Source organism: Cinclus cinclus, chromosome 11, assembly GCF_963662255.1.
Source record: "Cinclus cinclus chromosome 11, bCinCin1.1, whole genome shotgun sequence".
Taxonomy (NCBI): Eukaryota; Metazoa; Chordata; class Aves; order Passeriformes; family Cinclidae; genus Cinclus; species Cinclus cinclus.
This window is the reverse complement of record NC_085056.1, coordinates 18,877,679-18,883,678: the sequence shown is the minus strand read 5'-3', so window position 1 is coordinate 18,883,678 and position 6,000 is coordinate 18,877,679. Positions and strand designations below refer to the sequence as shown.

The window sequence follows — 6,000 nt, the reverse complement described above, 5'->3', positions numbered from 1 at the left end:
AGCACTGGGGGCTCTGCCCACGCCTGCTTTGCCAGTTGGTGCCGTTTCCAGAGGCTCTGGGCAAGAGGCCAGCTCGTGTGCTGAGCCTCAGGTTGGACACAACGGTGGGGCAGAGCACTGAGGCCATAAAGCACAGGTCAGCAGCTTTCCAAGAGGGCAAAAGGACTAAATTTAATTTGTCTGAAATGGGATTTTTGTTGTCCAGGGCTGCAGGACAAAAGGACTACTCTCACCCTGGCAGCTGGAATGGATGATTTGTGAAATGTATTTTTAGAAGTCCGATTTGCCTACACGTATGCCTGTATGCCTGCATTGTCTAACATGCAGGCAGCAGGAGTGGGTCAGGCTGTGGAACGAGGGCTGTGACACACTGTACAGCACACACACACACACACACACACACACACTGTACAGATTGTACAGCACACACACACACACAAACACACACTGTACAGCACACACACACACTGTACAGACTGTACAGCACACACACACACACAGAGTACAGACTGTACAGCACACACACACACACACTCACACACTGTACAGACTGTACAGACTGTACAGCACACACACACACACACTGTACAGCACACACACACACACACTCACACACTGTACAGACTGTACAGACTGTACAGCACACACACACACACTGTACAGCACACACACACACTGTACAGACTGTACAGCACACACACACACACACAGTGTACAGACTGTACAGCACACACACACACACACACACACACACACTGTACAGCACACACACACACACTGTACAGACTGTACAGACTGTACAGCGCACACACACACACACACACACTGTACAGACTGTACAGACTGTACAGCACACACACACTGTACAGCACACACACACACACACACACTGTACAGACTGTACAGCACACACACACACACACACACACACACTGTGCAGACTGTACAGCACACACACACACACACACACACACTGTACAGACTGTACAGCGCACACACACACACACTGTACAGACTGTACAGACTGTACAGCACACACACACACACTGTACAGCGCACACACACACACTGTACAGACTGTACAGCACACACACACTGTACAGCACACACACACACACTGTACAGACTGTACAGCACACACACACACACACACTGTACAGACTGTACAGACTGTACAGCACACACACACACACTGTACAGCACACACACACACACACACTGTACAGACTGTACAGACTGTACAGCACACACACACACACACACTGTACAGACTGTACAGCACACACACACACACACACAGTACAGACTGTACAGACTGTACAGCACACACACACACACACACACACACACAGTACAGACTGTACAGACTGTACAGCACACACACACACACTGTACAGCACACACACACACTGTACAGACTGTACAGCACACACACACACACACAGTGTACAGACTGTACAGCACACACACACACACACACACACACACACTGTACAGCACACACACACACACAGTACAGACTGTACAGACTGTACAGCACACACACACACACTGTACAGCACACACACACACTGTACAGACTGTACAGCACACACACACACACACACTGTACAGACTGTACAGCACACACACACACACACACAGTACAGACTGTACAGACTGTACAGCACACACACACACACACACACACACACAGTACAGACTGTACAGACTGTACAGCACACACACACACACTGTACAGCACACACACACACACTGTACAGACTGTACAGCACACACACACACACACACACACTGTACAGACTGTACAGACTGTACAGCACACACACACTGTACAGCACACACACACACACACACACACACTGTACAGACTGTACAGCACACACACACACACACACACACACTGTACAGACTGTACAGACTGTACAGCACACACACACTGTACAGCACACACACACACACACACACTGTACAGACTGTACAGCACACACACACACACACACACACACACTGTACAGACTGTACAGCACACACACACACACACACACTGTACAGGCTGTACAGCACAGCCCCAGCCAGAGCTGTGTGCCCACTGCTGCTCAACGCCAGGGCAGCGCTGCTGCTGTCCTCCTGCACTGCAACATGCTCTCAGCACAGCACTCACAGTAATTACTGACCACAAAGGCAAAAATCTCTGCTGATACAATAGGACGTTAGTGGTCAAGTCTGTTTCTGAAAATCACCATGGTTTTCCCTTTTCCAAAATGTATCTCCATGTGGTTAACAAAAACAACCTTTTGTGAATTAGGTTTTTCCTTTGACACACTCTTTAGGGATTATATTGCTAACGTTCATCCTCCTAATCTTATCCCACACCTTGCTGATAGGCATATCCTTATTAACATCTGCACATGGCTATTGTGCCCGTGCTGCTTTTTTCCCAAGCTAATGATTTCTTCCTCCTGCAGCCCATGACATTGAGTTACACTCATAATATGTTTCAAAGCTGCTTTCCTCTTTTTTAAACAACATTGCTACATTTTTTTTTAAAAATGTTCACTCATTTCCTTCCCTTCCTATTCAAGGGAGCTCTTGGAAGGCGCTTTTCACATACATGCAACATCAATGGGGGAAACATAAATATAACTGAATAAGTCTATTCTATGCTGATCTACATAGGACTTTGCTGAATAGTTAATCGTACTACCATCTTTCAAAATAGAATTCACAAAATATAAAAAATAGACTTCTCAGTATAAATATTGCATTGTAAGACCTCAGAAAATAATTGTAATGTACAGTGTCACAATAGATGCCTACACCACATATTTTCTAGCCCCGGAGAGTTTCCTCTTTATTCTGCATTGGTTATTATACACTCTGTTGAATTGCATGTTTTCATGCCCTGTTTATAACAGGAAGTGTGAACTTCCTATTTATTTCACAGTCTGTCTAAAATTCCTGCCATCTGGTAAGACATACTAACTTCAAGGCTACGATTCTTACAAGTCCTTTGTGCCTTTTTGCTCTCAATCTATAAATTTAATCTGCAGTAAATTTCAAATGAAATGTCTGTTCATTAGATAGTTATGTGCTAAAAGTTGTTATGCAGCATTGTAAAAACAACCCTTAGAACAATATGTAAATAAATCCAGGGATTCAGAATAAAAAATATGACTATTGTGTGTAACTCCACTGTTAGTGTTGACAGAACAAATTCCTGCGCACCCCCCTGAATATAATCAAATCAGTAGGATAACAAAAATAGGAGCGTATTCGGACACCTCCAGATAGCGTGAAAGAACACATTGGTGTATTGAACTGTAAGACTCAGTCTGTAGAACAGATTTCTGCCTGTGAACACCGTGCACTTTAGTCAGCATGGCTGGTGTAGTTTTGGGATCTCTCGGTAAAAGTGCATTTTGGTACAACAGGGAACGGGTGAAAGAGCTGTGGCGGTGTCAGCTCCCGCAGCAGCACTGGCCAGCTGTTGCCCAGGACAGGAGGGGCTGTGTCCTGTAAGCAGCACAGGACACTCTTCAGCTGGCCAGGAGCTGCAGGGGACGTGCCTTGGAGAGGAGAGGGGCCCTGGAGAGCAGAGCAGGCAGCAAGAGCCCAGCAGAGCCAGGCTTGCCGTGAGCCTGGCCTGGAGGGGACATGCAGGTCCCAACGCAAACCCGAGTGAGTGCAGAGTTTGTCTCGGCAGCTCCCGGGGTTTGTCTCCTCCCGCAGCGCTGCTCAGGCTGACACAGCCCCAACACTCCAGCTCCTCATGGGCTGCTCCAGATGGGCCACCCTGCTCCCCCTGGCCAGGAAAGATAAGCATCCCCAAAAATATACGTCTGTTTGTGTATGTTAACATCTCCCTCTTCATTCCTGAAAAAAAACTGAAAGAAAAAAAAAAAAGCTAGACCAAAAAAAGAAGCGACATTTTTTTTTAACTACTTTTAGGTCTTGCCTCAATATCTGTCCTGGAAAGAAGGGAAATTCATCCCAGTATTTTATTTTCTCTTCCCCTTCCTCTTCAGCCTCTTTTGACTTCCTTTACACTCAGTTTTTCCACTTCATAGCTATACCTTCTTCCAAACAAAACCTTGCTGAAACCCCCTCAGTCTTTTCACCTTTCTTTTTAAATCAATGTTTCAGCAACCATTTAGTTAAAAGCAGAAAAAAGGGTAAAAATTTATGACCTCCAGCCGTTTATTGTACTCCTCCAGTACAAAGAACACTCAACACCTCTTTCTCTCTGAAAGGAGTCAACAATAAGACAGCCTTCTGTTACCTTGTGTCTTTCCAAGTATTTCCCAGGTATCTCTTAATTTGAGGACTAAATTTACTAGGAAGAGACATGCTTAGTAGACATGCAAGAATCAGAGGAGTTCAGAGGAAAGGCACTGATGAGGAGCCTGGTCTGCCAGCAACCATCTGTTCTGGAGAAGGAAACAAAGCCACAGATCGCTCCTAGGCAGCTCCCCGCAGACGCTACTTGAGGACTTTTTCTAGCTTGTGGCTAGAAGGTGTCCAGTAAATTGACAATTTCACTTCTTCCCACAGAGTTTTCTGATTAGCAGCACTGAAATTACTGTTATTTTCACTTAATGAGTATCATATCCAAGTGTATGGGTTTTCTGGGGGGGAATTAGAGCCAGATGATTGTATGCTGAGCCCTGTGAGCAAAATTTTTGCTTACATGTATTTAAAAAAAAAAATACTCTCCTACTGCTACACATTACCTTATTTTCTAACTTTACTAGACATTTCTGTACAGTACTAAATGCTTGTTCCATTTAGAAGGTAAGATTCTAAATAAATAATGTAAATAAAAACCAATCACTTTTTACTAAGAAAGATAGGATTAACAGAAACTCTTTCTGTGGAAATAGATTTGAAAAGACACCATTTTGTACAGCAAACTTTTCTGTATAAAACCTGCATTAAGCCTGATAAGTAATATGAAACCAGTTTAAACTCTCACCCCAGACCAGGCCTATTTCTGAACCATTCCTAAAGCTGGTAGCACCGTGACAATTATGTCAAAGGGATCAGTTGGAGATGATGTTTGTGCGTTTTACTTAATTCCCAAATAAACGCATTGAACATCAGTATTGAATCCCGCAGTTTGTTCAGCAAGTGACTTTGGACAGAAAAGGAATACAGAACTTTGCAGGTGCCGCCGGCGATCTCCATCTCGAACAGCTCTCCTGAATCGACACACTGCATCTGACCCCGAAACAAAAGAGTGAGAACCTTCACAGTTTTGAGTTCATGTAAAATAGTCCCTGATTAATTAATCCCCTTCTCCATTTCTGTGCCTCCAGGCCGCCCCTCAGGCTCTTCGCTCCGCACCTGGGGCCAGTCCCGGGCGTTCCGCGGCCCGCCCGGACCCCGCGGTGCCGCCGCTGCCGACCCGACCCGACCCGACCCGTCCCGTCCCGTCCCGTCCCGTCCCGTCCCGTCCCGTCCCGTCCCGTCCCCGCTCCCCGCGGCCAGCACCGCCCGCCCGCTCCCGCCGCCCCTTCCCGCTGTCACTCGCGGCTCCGCCCGCCCCTCGCCGGCCCCTCCCCGGCCCCGGCGGAGCCGCCGCCGTTTCCGGAGCGCTCGGCGCGGGGCCCGGGGCTGTCGCGGGCAGGTGAGTGAACGCCGCGCCGACCCCGCCGAGCCCCGCGGCCCGGCCCGGCCCGGCCCCGCCCGGCCGAGCCCCGCAGCGCGGCCCGCGGGCCCGGCCGTGCGGGTCACAGGGCTGGCAGCGCACCGCGGCACCGGCGAGACGCGGCGCGGAGGGCGGCAGCGCCCGGAACGGCCCCTGGGCCGCTCGGGAGGCGCCGGCGTGGGCTGGGACCGGGAGGGGGAAGCCCCGACCGGGGGGAGGGGGCGCGGCGGTGCCCGGGACCGTGGCCGCGGCGCCGGGGGCAGCCCGGGGCGGTGTCGGGGCTGCGGCCGGCCCCCCCTTCCCCCTCCGTGACCCGTGTGCGGACAGCCCGGGCGGCGCGGCGGGGCCGG

At 49.2% G+C, this 6,000-nt stretch overlaps 1 protein-coding gene across 1 annotated transcript in view; it reads left to right on the top strand.

Moving 5' to 3' along the window:
• The first annotated feature begins 5,571 nt into the window (after nucleotides 1-5,571).
• Nucleotides 5,572-6,000, top strand: part of GARRE1 (granule associated Rac and RHOG effector 1) — a 56,719-nt gene continuing 56,290 nt past the window's right edge. The window contains exon 1 of the mRNA XM_062500059.1: nucleotides 5,572-5,629. The gene's annotated coding sequence lies outside the window, so the exon portion shown is untranslated. The remainder of the gene's footprint in view (nucleotides 5,630-6,000) is intronic.